Source organism: Canis lupus, chromosome 27 (genome assembly GCF_011100685.1).
Source record: "Canis lupus familiaris isolate Mischka breed German Shepherd chromosome 27, alternate assembly UU_Cfam_GSD_1.0, whole genome shotgun sequence".
NCBI lineage: Eukaryota > Metazoa > Chordata > Mammalia > Carnivora > Canidae > Canis > Canis lupus.
The window spans coordinates 25,218,002-25,235,109 of record NC_049248.1 but is presented as its reverse complement, the minus strand read 5'-3'; the positions used below and the strand labels follow the sequence as shown (position 1 = coordinate 25,235,109).

The window sequence follows — 17,108 nt, the reverse complement described above, 5'->3', positions numbered from 1 at the left end:
CAAGGCAGAAAAGAAATTATTTTAGTGGCAAAGGTTTATCCTCCCCACCACCTCGAGAATCTGCTGGATGCCCTGAGTACTTCACAGATAAAAGTTGCTCTATTAAAAATATGTACTCAAACTAAACATAATTTATAGTGGGGGGCTAGGATTAATTTCTTTAAAAACACTTAGTAATTGTTTAGGATATGCCAGTCACCAAGGAAACTGAGGCTTAGGGAGACTTACTGACTCCTCTATAGACCTAGCTATTAAGTCGGAAGATTGGAGCTGGAATCCACATCTTCTCAAGTCTGAGTCCAGTGCTCTGGGTTTCAAGGAAATGTATTTCTGACTTTGAAAAAAAAAATCCTTGCCAGTAATATTCATAGGAGACCTAAATCCTATGTAATATAATCTAAAACTTAAGAAAGCGACATTTTTTTGTTTTTGTTTGTTTGCAGCATCTACCTTTATTTTTTTTACTTCTTAGAGTATTTTTATATTATTTTTTAATAGGGATCCCTGGGTGGCGCAGCGGTTTGGCGCCTGCCTTTGGCCCAGGGCACGATCCTGGAGACCCGGGATCGAATCCCACATCGGGCTCCCTGTGCATGGAGCCTGCTTCTCCCTCTGCCTATGTCTCTGCCTCTCTCTATTTCTCTCTCTGTGACTATCATAAATAAATAAAAATTAAAAAAAAATTTATATTATTTTTTAATAAATTAATTTTTTATTGGTGTTCAATTTACCAACATACAGAATAACACCCAGTGCTCATCCCGTCAAGTGTCCCCCTCAGTGCCTGTCACCCATTCACCCCCACCCCCGCCCTCCTCCCCTTCCACCACCTCTAGTTCGTTTCCCAGAGTCAGGAGTCTTTATGTTCTGTCTCCCTTTGTGGTATTTCCCACACATTTCTTCTCCCTTCCCTTATATTCCCTTTCACTATTATTTATATTCACCAAATTAATGAGAACATACACTGTTTGTCCTTCTCCGATTGACTTACTTCACTCAGCATAATACCCTCCAGTTCCAACCACGTCGAAGCAAATGGTGGGTATTTGTCATTTCTAATGGCTGAGGAATATTCCATTGTATACATAAACCACATCTTCTTTATCCATTCATCTTTTGATGGACACCGAGGCTCCTTCCACAGTTTGGCTATTGTGGACATTGCTGCTAGAGACATTGGGGTGCAGGTGTCCCGGCGTTTCATTGCATCTGAATCTTTGGGGTAAATCCCCAACAATGCAATTAAGAAAGCGACATTTTCACAAAGTGAGCATGGTCCTGACTATTTGGTCTTCTGATACCATGCTTACCAAAACCCCTTCTCTTGGCCTCTCCCATCTTAATGAGTATGAAGCCAAAAGAGTGGATTCCCCAAGTAAGGATATATCCTAGAGAGTGAGGCTCACGGCTTCTCCTACGATGAGGTTGGCTTGCTGTATGGCCACTTGATTCACAGACAAACTTCCTTCAAAAATCAGAGCACTCTTAGAATTTCCACTGTTGCAACTTTTGAGGGATGCGATCAAAGGCCCTCTGCCCAGTTTTGTCCTTCTCAGCACCTGGCACTCTTGGGGAAGGTAAGTTGGTACTCACCAATCCTCAGACCTGGCACTCTTGGGGAAGGTAAGTTGGTACTCACCCATCCTCCACCCATGGCAGTTGTAGTTAACTGGCATGGCGCTCTTTCCCACTGACCTTTGGTGTGACTCAGAATTCTCGACCCAGCTCTTAAGACATCAGTTGTCAACAGGAGGAGTTGACATGTGAACTGACATGCAGTTGCTGACAGGGTTTTCCTTGCTCCTTTTGACTCAGAAGGATGCTGGCACTTCTCGCTGTCCTCTTCGGTATGCTCCTTGTTTCCACTCAACGGTGGCAAAGTCACCCATTTTCACACACCAAGATCTATAGATAAGAGATGGTTTCATGTTGTGCTATGGCTTACTGTCATCACCCTTTCTGGACAAGGGGAAAGGGACAAGGATGCACTTTGGACCAACGTGTCTCCAACTTTTATGTGCATATGAAGGAATCACCAAGGGATATGGTTAAAATGAAGATTCTGATTCATCAGGACTGAAATGGGTCCTGAGTTTTGTATTTCTAATGAGTTCCTAGCCAAAGCTCTTGACTGGGGACCCATACTTTGAGTCGTAAAGCTGTGCTCACTTCGGCAGCACATATATTAAAATTGGGTCGTAGGTCTTTTAGATATGACAATAAACTTAGTCTGGTGCTATAATTTCAATAGTCTCCTTATGTAATTTTGTAGTCTCTCTTACATAAAATACTTATTCCTTCAGAGTTCCGTGTCCTCCCCCTGTTTCTCCCAGGGATAGTGTATGGCTATATGGGGAAGAGGTATGGCTTCAGTGACCTCATGGTGTGATGGGAAGACAGTATCTGTGAGCTTACATGGACCCCTCTGGATCATACCCCTAGCCTCTTTTGTGAAGTGGCTGATTTGGGCTGCTCTTGGGGCTGGGTGGCCACTAAGGTTTCACTGGTCTCCTCTCTGGAGCTGACTGTGCTCAGAAGTGAATCTGATAAACTGATCTTGCAAAGATATTATGCATGACATTGACTTCCTGAATCTCCTGTGCCAGAGACTCTGTGAGCATCTAGAGAATTGGAAGCAAGATGGCAGACTAAGGTTTGGGAGCAGGGGGTTCAATGCCTCTCGAATCATAGGTGGCAACCTAGGGATGAGACCACACTAAAATGCACAATGTCTCCCAGCCTTAGTTTCTTTTTCTGTAAATCATACGCATACCATAGGGCTTTTGCCTTACACAACAGTACTTTTCAGTGTGCTCCACAGCTACAAGGATGCATAATGAGTCTGCTTTTGGTTTCATTTCAATCCAAGTGAAGCCGGAACTCTTTTGAAGTAAGAAAACAAAAGTTAACATCAACAATGCCTAAGGATACTAAACCCTAAGTCTTGAGAATTCCAGAGCCAGGGTGAAACTGAATGACAGGTGTCTCTTTCACTATAATTTAGTCATCTCTTCACCCATCTATCTCGCCAGAGACATTTGTAAAGCATTTAAATGCATCACGTGCAGAACAGTGCACTAGGTGTCAGTCACACTTTTGAAATAATTGAATATATAAAGTTCAAGGACACAAATCAAAAATACAATTTTTTCAAAAATTGCAAAAGGAATATAACATAATCTCATTCCTGTCTAAAACTTGCTTCGGAGTGGTCTTGACTGAAGTTTTGTTGATAGTCCCTTTGAGTAACACTCTAAAGAGTCCCTGACATTTTCTCGGGGATGCTGTAAACCGGGGCTTTTAGAATGTTCTACAGATTGCTGCTGAGAGCTCCCATTAACTTGCAAATCCACTTGACTATCAAAAGTGAAATGAGGATAGGAGCCAAAGTCTTGTAAATAGAAAGAGGTCATTATTGCACGGATGGAACCAAGTTGCTCAAACCTTTCCACCAAACTAATGAATTCTCCTAGCCTCCTTTCACTTTGGAAAGAAAAAGCAGACAGATTGGGTGCCTTGCCCGAGGCCACAGAATGTGCCACCACTAAGGTTTGTAATGAGACATACGGTTCCTGGCTCTCAGTATACCTTTCCCTCACAGTCCTGCCTCTATTTGGCTACATGAAGACAAAAAGAAGTGAACATTTGCCTACTTTGTTTTTATAGCCCTATTATATATGATATCTGCCCCTTCTGAATTTGCTCAGTAGGTGACGACAGCTAAGGATTTCATTACTCAGAGAACAAGGCCTGGTCACCAGTCCTGGAACTGATGGGAGGGCTACTAGCCCTGGCGTTTTTGGATGAGGAACGCTGATGGGCCTTGTACGCAGCCTGGCCTTGGCTTGACTGATCATGTGAGACAGCTTAGCTCTCCCCACGGAGCAGGAAATTAACTCATGATGTCGGTAGTCCCAGCACTGGAGGTGTGAGTATGTGAGTGAGCAAGTGTATCTCATCCTCAGTATCCCTGCCTGTCCCAAAATATTAACCCACTTTATAAAATGAAAATGACTTGTCTTACTTACACTCTTGTAATGCACTAAGATGGGAAGATAGTCTTAAGCTTCAAATTCTTTAGGGCACTGCATGGATCTTATTTTTCAGCCAGTCAGCACCTGGCTGGATCTGGGCCTAGAATGGACAGTCCAACAGAAGCCGTGATGCTTTTCACCTCCCTGCACATCACCCAGGGTCTGGAACTCCCTTTGCGAACATAGCCTGAGGGATGGCCTCCGAATGGCACTTAAGTGAACCACACTTAATGTTCCAACCCATTAAATACCTGCTGGACCCTGTGTATCGGCCGATGACTAAGCTAGCTGTGGTTAGCTTCTGTAGGTAGATTGCTTTTCTTTCACCTAAGCCTTCATCTTTGCTGTCTCATTCTTCCCACTGGTGTCAGCTTTGGCGAGTTTAGAAAGGTGCCCATTCCTATTATGGCAAGGTCAATGAGGAGCAAGGTGTAGGTCTATGTCACAGAAACTATAGGAGTAGTCCAGGGGTTGGTAGGGTGAGCAATAGAGGCTCTTTTCCCAGGCCTGCATATCAGCTGCCTGGAGAAATGGCCTTAATTATTCTGATAAATATACCCTGATAAGTGCGCACTACCACCCTAAGCCCCCACCCTATATCCCTGCTTTAGAGTCCCTGCTCTAACCCTAACCCAGGTGAGTGGGAGTGCACAGGTCTGAGAGGACAAGCTGACCCAGGACCCTGGAATTCTGTCCAAACAGTTCAGGGCTCATTTTCAGGACCTGCCTAGGGGGTCTTTTCCACAAGCCCACCCCTGAGTAGTGGACAATGAGCACTATGTGTGGAGGTAGGTGGTGGAGATGGGGGTTGTGTACAAGTGGGCTGGGGTCTCCACACATACACTCATGAGTCCTCTTCTGATGTGACTTAGAGCCTTTGCATGTACTCCAGCCTAGGGCCCCACGCAGTCCAGGACATGAGAAATCCCCAAACGTTCCTTTCTGGAACACTTTCCTACTTTCCATCTGCTAGGGCAGCTCATCTGTTCCCATTGGTTCAAATACCAGCTTCTTCATGCTAATGACATCTTAATTCATATTTTTTTTCTGCACTGAGCTCTAGAATACTACTTGATATTCCTGCTTAGATAAATCAGCTATCTCACACTTGACGTGGTTAAAACAGATTTCTTGATTTTTCCTCCAAGATATTGTGCTCCCATCTCCAGGCCTCCTTGTCTTAGTAAACGGTATCACTATCCCAAGCAGTCCCTCAAGCTAGAAGGACCTAGGAGCACCAACCTAGGAGATCCTAGGAGGATCTCTCCTTTTCACTCCACACCAAACCAATTAGCAAATTCTGTTGGTTCTACCTCAAATCTCTTTCTTCTCTCTCCTTCCACTGTTGTCCCTTTGGCTCAGGCCATCATCATCTCTTGCTGGACAACTGAATAACTTCCTAACTGGTTTTTCTACTTCCACTCTTGACCTCCTACCATCTAGTCTCCCCAGAGTGACAAAAGTGCTCTCCTGTCCATGTAAATTTACACAGCCTGTTTGCTGAGTAAAGGGGGAAATGGCTTCCCTCAGCCTTACAGACATGGCCCTCACCTGCCTCTCCATCCCTATCTCATGCTTCCCTCCTTCTCTTTCACCATCTAAAAGGGCTGGCCTTTCAGTTCCTTCAGGCCCTAGACTTTTCTATGCCTTGCATGGCCAGTGACACCTCATTGTGAGGTCTCAGCTTAAATATCCCCTCCTCAGAGAGCCTTCCCTGAGCAGTCCAGCTAAAACCGTTCCTGAACTGCCCACCCTAGCTTCTCCGTGCATAGCACTTACTTTACCTGAAATTATTATTTTAAATGATGTGTTTTCCAATCTATTCTACCAGTAGGTAAGATCCCTATAGGCAGGGCAATGTCTGTTCCCTGTACCCAGGGCAGCGCAATGCACATAGTGAGCACCAGGGGAACGTCGGCTGTGCGGCTGTACGTATAATGAAGGCTGAGGCAGGACTGGTGGGTGTGGCTATATCCCTCAGGGACCCAGATCTAGTCATTTTTCCACACTCCAAAGACTCAACCGCCAATGTTTCAAGTTCCCTTTTCTTCTGATCACTCATATTGGTTTCTAGATCCTCTGAATGTGCCCTCAGAGGGCCCCTTCTAATCTGTCTCTATAGAAAGAATTTAAGACCCTGGTTAAAGCTTAAGCTGAGAAGTTCCACTGGGCCTCAGCTTCTGAGAGAAACCAGTTCCTACCCTGAGAGCGACAGGTTACGGCTCCACTCCCAGGGCGGGGTGGGGGGGGGGAGCCCCGTCCTCAGGGAGCCCCATGGAGTGGCTTGGGCAGAGATTACAGAGAGCCTCTCTGTTTGGGATGGGTTTTCTTTGCTTTGTTTTCTTGTGTGCTCAGTGGCTTGTTCCTAACTGGCGGCCAATCACCGCATTGCCAGATGGTGCGAAAGATTTACCGGAATTTCATTTTCAAATAAACCACAAGCTTGGATGAGCTAATGTTGTTCCACATAAAAAAGCCACAAAACTGGACAAATTAGCGTTGTTTCAAGAAAGGAAACTTGTCCAAGCCATCGGCTCTGCCCTTCTCAAAGGGCTCTGATAGCTGCATTAAGATATGGGGGGCTGGGGTCATTCTCGTGTGAGACCACCACACCAAAGGATGGGTGGGGAGGGAGCACCCCCTCCCTTCCCGCTGACTCCACAGAATAACTTGGCAGTGCCGTGGAGAACTGCATTCTCCCATGGAACTGAATTGTCTCTGTCAAGCTTGTCTCCGTTACACCGAGAGCCTGAGGGTGGCAAGGGCCTTTTCCAGCCTGTAGGCAATGGCTACAGCTTCTCCTCAAACACAGACTGCCTGTGAGCTTTCCTGGACAGCAGGTCATCTGGTGGCTACTCAGCAGTGACATGAAGGCAGATAATTTATTGCCACAACTGTAGGTGCTGTTCCAGGCAGGCCCACCCTCAGCAGTCATGGCAACGGAGCCTGGTAGACCCAGTACTTCCCAGAGTCTAACCCCAGCCGTACCACTTATAGCTGTGGGATCATGGGTGGCTTTCAAGCCACTGAAGAACACTGTTTTCTCATCCTTAGGATGGTATTAAGCCAACAGGCCCATCTTAGGTATAAAATTGAGAGAAATGTCCTTTGAGCTGGACCTGACACATATAGTAACTGCCCCCTAAAGGTGGATGCGAGGTGGAGTGATGATGAGGTCAGTTGTGTGGCTGCCCTCTTGATCTTCCAGCACTCAGAGCCAGTCTCAGAGGAGGTGTGTCATCTGCTTCCTGTGGTCAGCTGAACTGAACAAATTACCATGAAGTAAATCAAGCCAGAAAAATCAATCAATACAACAGAGGCCAAAAGAGCCCTTCTTAAAGAATCTAAGGGATGGCTTTATCTTTAATCCTTTCTTTTCTCAACCAAACACCAGACTAGACCCCTCATGACCTTTGTGTTGCGTCAGAATTCTAGGAACTCACCTCCCTATGGAAATGTTATGTCATAAATAAATGTAGAAATACTCTCAAGGGGTGTCCATGATCTGGGGCTTAGAACTTCATTTTGCTACATGGGACAAAGACACCTGAAATTTAGTTGAGCACAGATTTAGATTTATTGGCTAGATAATATAACTAAGATAGCTATCATTTATTGTACTATCCAAGCCAAACAACTTTATATCATTTTATTCCACTGAATCTTCACTGTAAATGTATAATACTTCCCCCATTTTACAATTGAAAATGCTAAAGGAAATTCTTACTAGTTGTATAAAGGTCATATCTACTGGACCATAAAAAATGCACCTGCCTTTCTATTTCACTAACATGTTTTTGGGTAGAAATCATGAGATATGAACATTATGTTACCATTAAGTAATGATAGTAATGATAGTGATACAATCATTATGATAATTATCAGTATGATAAAAAGCATTCAGAGTGCTGTGTGAGTTTTCCCTTAGAGCTCAAAACCCCCTCTGTGAGATACAGACTTTCAGGGCCTCGATTTTTACAGAGGAAGGAACCTAGAAGAGAAGCTAATTGTATGTCAAAGTCACACAGCTGGTGGGAGGTGGCTTCAGACCTCAGCAGTCTGACCTGACCTCTCGATGCTGCTTCTCCTAAGCAGAGCTCTCGGCCTCCTGAAGCTTTGTGCATTGAAGAAAATGTGCCCTACGTAGCTCGTCAAGCAAAATTCTTGCAGCACCCATCACAACAGCAGGCAGAAGCACCAGCTCCAGAAGAGACCCCTGCCTTCTCACACGGGTCTGGGCAGTGCCTTTGCCAAAGAAGGAAATGGTGGCTGTGACTTCTTGCCACGCACGTTGAAAAGCATCATGGGGGTGGGGATGGGGAAGGAGGTTACAAGGAATCATTTGCTGATGTGAAAAGTCTGTAAAGTTTGGATTTCTTCGAAGAGGGACAAATAATTACCGTCTTGTGAAGAGGGACAAATAATGTCTGGTCCATTTTCGCACAGGGCTTACTTTTGTTTTCTTGGGATTTTGTCTGTTTGTTTAGCTCAGAATGGGACGAAAACCAGAATATCTTCATTTTGTATTTCTGGTGGAAACCAAACCTTCTAGCTTCTCAGCGGATATAAATATGCCCCCCACCCCACCCCACCCAACTCCTCAGACTTATTTCATTTCTGAGAATTAAATGAGGTTTGGAGAAAGCCCTGCTCATTCTGAAGCTCCTATCTTCACCCTGACGCTCCTGGATCCTGACGAAGGCCTGGAAGTAGGCGGCAACTGCCTGAGATTAGGAAAATCCCCATCAGCCCGGCCATGGGCCCAAATAAACAGTGAATCTGCTCTTGGATTTGCCCAGCGAAGCTTCGAATGCCCCTCGAGTCCCCTGGAGCAGCTGGACACGTGAGCCCTCTGGGGGCCCATATTTCAGAGCCTTCTGTGGTGCTTTCCCTTCCTAGGGCTGCCCCCCCGGGGAACTGACTCAGTGCTTATCACTCTTTACTAGAAGTTCCGGATGAAGCAATGCAGGGGAGAAATTCACTGTTTCTACTCCCTAAATCTGACCATGACTCATTATTCAGCAAACACCAAATGGTTCCACATCCTCCTCCCGAGGAGGCACAGAGCCTGTTACATAAGCAGCAGTCTACAGCTGCTCTTGGGTAATTGAAAGTGAAGCCTTTCTGACTGGAAGCCCTGCTGGGAGTGACATGACTCTTTCTTCACCCCATGATACCAATCTTTATGAGGGGAGAAACCTCTCCGGGAGAGGGCCCCCAAAGCCCGGGTGTGCTGCAGGGGTTTGTTTTTCACACAGTAGGCCCGAGGTTTGGAATAGCTTGTATTTTCTGCCTTGTTAAAACACTGCCCTTCCACGGTGTTTCTGATCTTATCTCTTGATGAGCTGGAGCTGAGCTTCGTGAGGCAGCCTCTCCCCCAGCCCACGGAGCAGAGGGGGAAACATGGCACGGGGCTTCCGTGCCCAGGGACCCACCCAAGAAGGACCACCCAAGAATGATCATCTTAGGGAGAGAGAGGATTCGCAAAGGCTGTTTTTTGTGTAATAAGCTCAGCACTGTGATCATAGAAAATAGAGTTGAATTGCAAAGCCCAGGGTAGAGGAGACAGTTGTTTATCTGGTTCTGGGAGAGAAGTGATTTTTAAATTGCTCTTCGAAAGAAACAGAGGGGTTAGACGAGATCATCTCTGGGCTCAGTAATCCTGTCTTCTTTCCTAGCCTGCACTGCCAGGGAATTACTTTTGAGTAGTGGTAGGAAGCAAAACAAATTCTGAAAATCCATTTCTGGAATCTGCTTCACACAGAGAAGGCCTGCTTATAAACACCACAGGAAATACAAGCTGATGAGGAGAAGGCTATCTTTTTTAATGCCACCCCAGGGGGATGGGAGGTTGTGTCTACTCGGCTTCTTAGGCAAGAACACAGACCTCCTTAACTGGGCCTCACTGGGTGTCTGGGCTGAGTTGGGAAAGACTTGTAGGGGAGGAGTGATGAGTGAGGGAGCATACTGGCCACCCGTTTGGCAATGCTGTGGTCCTCGAGAGAAACGTTCTAGGAAACATCCCCAACATCACAGAGAAGTTAGATGCCGAGAAGACCAGCCTAAGGAGCTTGGGAAGGCCAGTAAATTTGGGGCATTTTGTTAAGAAACGGAGATGGAAGGATGTTGTTAAGTTATCTAAATGTGACATGCCGCCATGAACAGGGAATTGCCTTGAGGTTCTCAGCTCTCCCAGGAGTCAGAGACGTGCTATTGTAGGCTGGATTGTATCCCCCTCCAAAATTTGTGCGTTGAAGTCCTAGCCTCTGGTATCACAAAATGTAATATTGTGCTTGGTGATAGAATCTTTAAAGGGAAAATTAAGGGCAGCCTGGGTGGCTCAGCAGTTTAGCGCCGCCTTCAGCCCAGGCCTGGAGTCCCAGGATCGAGTCCCACGTCGAGCTCCCTGCACGGAGCCTGCTTCTCCCTCCGCTTATGTCTCTGCCTCTCTCTCTGTGTGTCTGTCATGAATAAATAAATAAAATCTTTTAAAAAAAAGGAAAATTAAGTTAAAATGAGATCAGAAATTGGGTCCTAATCCAATATGACCGGTCTCCTTATAAGAAGAGATGATTAGGACACAGATAAAAACAGAAGGAAAACCATGTGAGACACAGGGAAAAGACAGCCATCTGTAGGCCTAGGAGAGAGGCCTCAGAAGAAGCCAGCACTGTTGACACCTTGATCTTGACCTTCCAGCCTTCAGAACTGTGAGACAATTCATTTTGGTTATTTAAGCCATCCAGCCTGTGGTAATTTGTTGTAGTAGCCCTAGCAGACTGCCACATGGTGACCCTGCAATTCCCCTAAATGTGGAGACCTTGGCTTTCCTTTGTAGCTCAAAGCCTGACCTTTCATTTGTAGTTCTCAGATGATAAGCTAGGCTGTGCAGAGAGAGAAGTCTTCTTTTCCCATGTTCCTAATCCCTGAGTAGGAATGGAGCTGTGGAGACCAGGTTCCTGGGCTCTTTGAGAAAAATACCAAGTCCCACAGCCCTGGTGAGGAGAAGCAGAAGAGGCTTCCAAGGCCCTGCTAAGGAAATGTGGGCTTTTTACAGCAGGACATTTTAACCAGCACTGTCTGAACAGAGTGTGCTCAACCTACAGAGCACTTCCCTGAGCTCCAGTTTACAACCCCATTTACCTGGAGCCTGGCCAAACCTCCAGAAGCCCCTGCTCATTTAAGAAACCACCAAAGGAATGGTTTATCCGTATGCCTTGAGTATATCAAGGGAAACTAATTTGAGGCTTTGGCTGAGAGCGTCCCCATAGGCCCTGTGGAAGGAATCCTGCCTCATTCACAATACTGGATAGTTGGCTGTTAGCTTTGGTAGAACTTGGTTTTGTGTCTCCTGTCCTGTGAGGCAGGTATTGGACACCGGCATCGGCAGGGTAATACTGGAAGGATTTGTGACTGGATCTCTCCCCCCACCCCCACTGTATTAATGGCTTCAGTTTTATCTTTTCTAACTTCCCAGAAATCTGACAATTTAACTGAATATTCTAGTTTTGCCTTCTTTCTCACTTTATTTTTTTAAAGTCTATTTTATTCAAATTTCTTTGGTTCCTGGAAAAGCTAACCTCAACTGCTGACATCCCTGGTGTAGGCAGGCGAGTTTGAGTTCGAGGTGCCCTTTCAAAACTGCACCAGTTCCTCATCCCTTCTACAATACTCACAAGAAGAGGACAATGGGGCACTGTGAGCCAGCGTCTCAGGACAGCTCCTTTCTCCCGCAGGGCTGTCAGGTAGGGGTGGGGTCTGACGGAAGCTTTGTATCCTCATCATTTCATCTGAGACGAAATCTAGAACTGCCTTGAGAAGAAAACAGAGCCCAAACAGCATCTCAGCATGTGCTGCAATTCAGAGATGAAGTGTATTTTAGAGAAAAAATTCAACCCTAAACCCCATAGGTAACCACTAAATCCTAACTTAAATGCCTCATAAACTTGGAACTTCCAACACGGCCCTGAGAATGCCACTTTCTCCCACGCGCTGACGACAGGCCTGGCCCTCCGCCAGGGAGTTCAGTTGCAAAGCTGGAAACTCCCTGACTTAAAACAATGTCTGCGTGTTTTCTGCTTCATAGGACCTCTGAAGGAGGATAACATTTTAATAAATTTGTTGTTTAATTTGACTTCTACTTTCTGTGCCTTTGTGTTTCACCTGCCTTCATTATCATGACTATTATGAAGGTGCCAGCCAGGAAAAGAGGGGCTGTAGATAACCCAGTGAACCAAATTAAGGGATCGCTTCATGTTCATTGTCCATTGAGGAGAAGTGTGCTTGGGTACTGTAGAGGCCAAGCCCCTCTCCAATAAAAAATAAGATATGGTCTCTGGTTTCCAGGAGTTTATAGGCCCAGGAATCCAGATAGAATCTGGACTACTCATCCCACTGGGTCCATATTTCTAAAACTCATCTCCTTTTTATTCTTCACCTTCTTCTTTCCTTTCATTCTCCCTCCCCATCATCCATCCCTTGCCCTCTTCCTCCCCCTTTATTGGGCTATAGGTAAGAGCACATAGCTAATCTTTTATTGCTCCTAAGGTCCAGGGCAAAAGAAAGTGACTCAGAGTTGTCTTTGAACTAGTCTTCTCCACCCAACCCAACTTCTCCTAGTCAAAATTTGTAAGAGTGGAATATGAACAAGGAAAAGTGGATGCAGGAACATCTCATCAAAAAGTATTTGCTAAAAAAAAAAAAAAAAAAAAGTATTTGCTAGCAGGGAAGACTATCTTGAATGTGCAAGTGGTATAATTAAAGAATTTAGAGATAAAAGAGGGATATAGGCACCTGTGAATTTACTCTGTTACCTAAAAGATAAGGAACAGGAGACCCAGGAAGGTTGGAGATGTGTTCAAGGAGACAGGGTAATCATCAAAGTGTCTTAGATTTGGGTTTTTCTCTTTATTTTTTTAAATACTTTTTTACAAAAGATTTTATTTATTTATTTATTTATTTATTTATTTATTTATTTATTTATTTTAAAGATTTATTTATTTATGATAGACATAGAGAGAGAGAGAGGCAGAGACACAGGAGGAGGGAGAAGCAGGCTCCATGCCCGGAGCCTGATGTGGGACTCGATCCCGGGACTCCAGGATTGCGCCCTGGGCCAAAGGCAGGCGCCAAACCGCTGAGCCACCCAGAGATCCCCAAAATTTTATTTATTTATTTGACAGCAAGAGAGAGAGAGAGAGAGAGAGAGAGAGAGATCACAAGCATGATGAGTGGCAGGCAGAGGGAGAGGGAGAAGCAGTTTCCTTGCTAAGCAGAGACCCCCGACGTGGGGCTGGATCCCAGGACCCTGAGACATAACCTGAGCCGAAGGCAGACACTTAAACACCTGAGCCACCCAGGTTTTTCTATTTCTGAGTCAATTCTCCTTCCTCTTAGATGCCAAACAAATGTATATGACTGAGGAGGCCATCTATGGGCCTAATACTACCTACCTCATTTTACCCTCACCTTCCTCGACCTGCAAGTTCTTTCCTCCTCACCCATCACATTCAACGAACCTGCTGAGGGATGTCACTTTGACTGTTATCTGTCAGTCATGTCTCCAGGTAAATGAGTGATGTGACAATGGTAGAATGAGACAACACTGAGTGAGGAGCCACAAATGCTGGGGCACCTGGGTGGCTCAGTGGTTGAGCATCTATCTGCCTTTGGCTCAGGTCATGATCCCAGGGTCCTGGGATCGAATCTCACATCAGGTTCCTCGCAGGGAGCCTGCTTCTCCCTTAGCCTGTATCTCTCTGCCACTCTCTATGTCTCTCATGAATAAATAAATAAAATTTTTTAAAAAGGATGCATGAATGTTGACCTGCCACCACTGATTGGGTGGCCTTGAATAATGCATTCCACAGAATAATCTAGACTCGCCTTGTCCAATAGAATTACCATGTGAGCTACCTGTGTAATTTTGAATCTTCTAGTGGTTACATTTAAAAAAGTAATGAAACAGGTGGGATTCATTTTAATGATATGTTTTAGTGAAACTAGATGATCTAAGATATTATTCCAACCTGTCATGCGTAAAAAAAATGGATTAGATATTTTATATATATATTTTTTATACTAAGTCTTTGGAATTTTGTGTTTTGCATTTACAGCACATATCAGTTCAGACTATTTCACATTTGGCTACTGGCTGCCATATTGGACAGGGCAGATTTAGAACTGTTTTGTCATCTGTAAAATGAAAGGATAAGACTATCAAACTGTTTTTGCTTAGAGTGCTAGGAATTCTTAAGAGGTGTGTGTGTGTGTGTGTGTGTGTGTGTATGTGTGTGTGTGTGTGTGTGTGTGTTTTAGGATTTGGGAGGGGTAGAGATGACCAGCTTTGGATCATCTACGTTCAACTTGATGCCAAATACTTCCAGAATTAACTGGGATTTTGTTGGGAGAAGAGTATCCATGGCTAAATAAAGACACTACAAACCCTTGCACAGCATAACCTGTAAGTTGCACCAAGAGCCCTGGCCCACTGGCCCAGCTTCTGGAGTTATGGAAAGAAGAGTAAACAGTCACCTGCCAAGAGAGAAAATGGCCAGGTGACAAGCATGGGAGTGGCCCCGCACTGCAGCCAGTTGCAAAAGACATATGGCCCCATGGCTGTGGCCTGTAAAGTAGCCAGGAATAGACTTGACTCCTTTTCACCTGGTCAGGTTAATGGTTAACAATCCAAGTTATCAGCTGGGACTTTGTCTGGTAGGGCTGTTCTGGAGTCCTAATCTACTCCATCAACCAGAGTATCTGGAATCTGGGCTGATTGGTACAGAGAAGGACAGGCTGCAGAACACAGGACGTTGGCTCTCTTGTGGACACTGCCCATGGGGGATCCATATGCCACTCCAAGAATGCTTCTTGCTCTCATCATTTTAAACTGTAACATATAAGAAAATACACACAACAGCAAAATAGCTGCAAGATTCAAACAGCTATATCAGCAAAGGATGCGGTATTGGAGGATATCATTAAGTCCAGCTTCAAGCCCAGCAACCAGCACACCCACTCACTTCCCAGGCCCCAGCCAGTAGAAAAAGAGTTCATGGCTGCAATGCTCCAAAATCCAACTGCTCAGGAAATTCTCACATTTTTGTTAGCTTATTATCCTTCATTTAATGAGTTATGAAGTAGTCCCACTGAGTTCAGTTACACACATGGCCCTCACCCTCCTGGAACTTCTTAAATATTATGATAAAATGAAGATGCCCTCCTCATCTGTTGGCTAAGGACTCCCAGAGTCTTAGGCAAGCTAGAAATGAGCAAAATGTATAGCAGTCATATTTACATTACCAAGGAGATAATTAAAAACATAGCCTGGAAAGGCGATTTCCTCAAAAAATTAAAAATAGAACTACCATATGATCCAGCAATTCTACTTCTGAGTATTTATCTAAAAGAAATGAAAACACTAACTCCATGCACTTCCATGTTGACTGTAGCATTACTTATAATAGCCAGGACATGAAAACAGCCTATGTCCATCAACAGATGAATGGATTTTTAAAAAGTGGTATAAATATACACAGCGGAATACTATTCAGCCATAAAAAAGAAATCCTGCCATTTGTGACAAAGATAGACCTATGGAATTATGCTAAGTGAAATATGTCAGGCAGAGAAAGACCATATGATCTTCTTTATATGCATAATCTCAAAACAAAGCAAAACAAAACAAAAGCAAAAACTCTGAACTCATCTTGCTGGTTGCCTGATATGGAGGTTGGGGGTGGGTGAAATAGGTGAATGAGATAAAAATATATGAATTTCCAATTTTAAAATAAAGAAGTCCTGGGAATGTAATGACAGCATTAGTATTACTGTATTGTATATTTGAAAGTTGCTCAAAGGGTAGATCCTAAAAGTCCCCATCACAAGAACAAAATTTTTGTAACTATGTGTGGTGATAAATGTTCATGAGATTTATTGTAGTGATCATTTCACAATACATGCATGTATCAAATCATTATATTGTACACCTGAAACTGACATGTTATGTGTCAGTTATATCTCAATTTTCATAAAAGGTAAGGTCTAGTCCTAGATCCATTCCTAAAAACAAACAAAACTATAAATAAAGATGTCTCTAAGAAAAGAAGAAAACATTGCCTGTACATTCTCCACTCTTCTCCAATTCTCTAACACTCTTTCAGCTCTTCTCCATTTCCTTCCCTCTGTTGAGTGGCATTTGGGTCTTTGGGTTGAGAATAAAAAGAAATCCTCAGAGTTCTGGATGTTTCTCCAGGCACAAGGGAAGACACTGCCCAAGTATCTAGCAACATACAAATAATAATGAATCTTTCAATGAGCCAGACTCTGTGCTGCACATTTCCTGCAGCATGTTGCTTCATTTAATTTTACGGCAACCTTCATCAGTACCCCATGATTTATAGACGAATAAACAGTCTCCGTGAGGCTCAGACACTTTCCCAGTATTGCAAGGTTGGGATGTGGTACACCTGGGATTCTAATTCAAGCTTAAGGACCCATTACCCTATGCACAGCATTCTCTTGCTCCCCTATGGATGGCTCAAAGCATTTCTTAAAAAGAAAATTCTATAAAAATCCATTGGCCATAATAGTAGAGGAAAGAGCCAGTAAGTATGTTCCTACTCAGCAGTTATTAATTTGAAAGGGTGTATTAATTAAACAACATATTACTTAGATATGATAGACACAGAGAAAGCCCCCATCATTGTGACACATTATTGGTCTAAAACAACTCCTTATCTCCTAAAGGAAGCCCCTTTCCTCCTTTCCAAGAACGAGTGTCTGTCCTCACACCATCTCTGTGACTCCTGCCAAGGGCCTGGACTTTCATCTTACTTCTATAGGGAAAAAAAAAAAACAGGACAAGTGATTTGATGAATTATTTTTCTTATATGTGGATTTCATTACATTAAATCTCGCAAAACTTTTCAAGTGAATTACACTCAGTTCTATATTTAACAACTTTCTTTTCTTGAAAAAAAAGTGAAATTTAGATTTCTCAGGAAAAATAGAGTACAAGCATCATGACCCGAGGAATCTCGCTGTCTACAGTCTGACAACTCAGACATCTCCTGA

At 44.1% G+C, this 17,108-nt stretch overlaps 1 long non-coding RNA gene across 2 annotated transcripts; it reads right to left on the bottom strand.

Moving 5' to 3' along the window:
- Window positions 1-1,132: 1,132 nt before the first annotated feature.
- LOC119877645 lies at window positions 1,133-13,600 on the bottom strand. 2 transcript variants are annotated; one of them, XR_005379959.1, is made up of 3 exons: window positions 13,487-13,600; window positions 11,711-11,846; window positions 1,133-1,905 (listed from the first exon to the last, which is right to left on the bottom strand). It is a non-coding gene; the product is annotated as an uncharacterized LOC119877645 (long non-coding RNA). The 2 variants fall into 2 exon arrangements; XR_005379960.1 differs by having other exon boundaries at window positions 11,711-11,887; window positions 13,487-13,580.
- Between the last annotated feature and the right edge of the window lie 3,508 nt (window positions 13,601-17,108).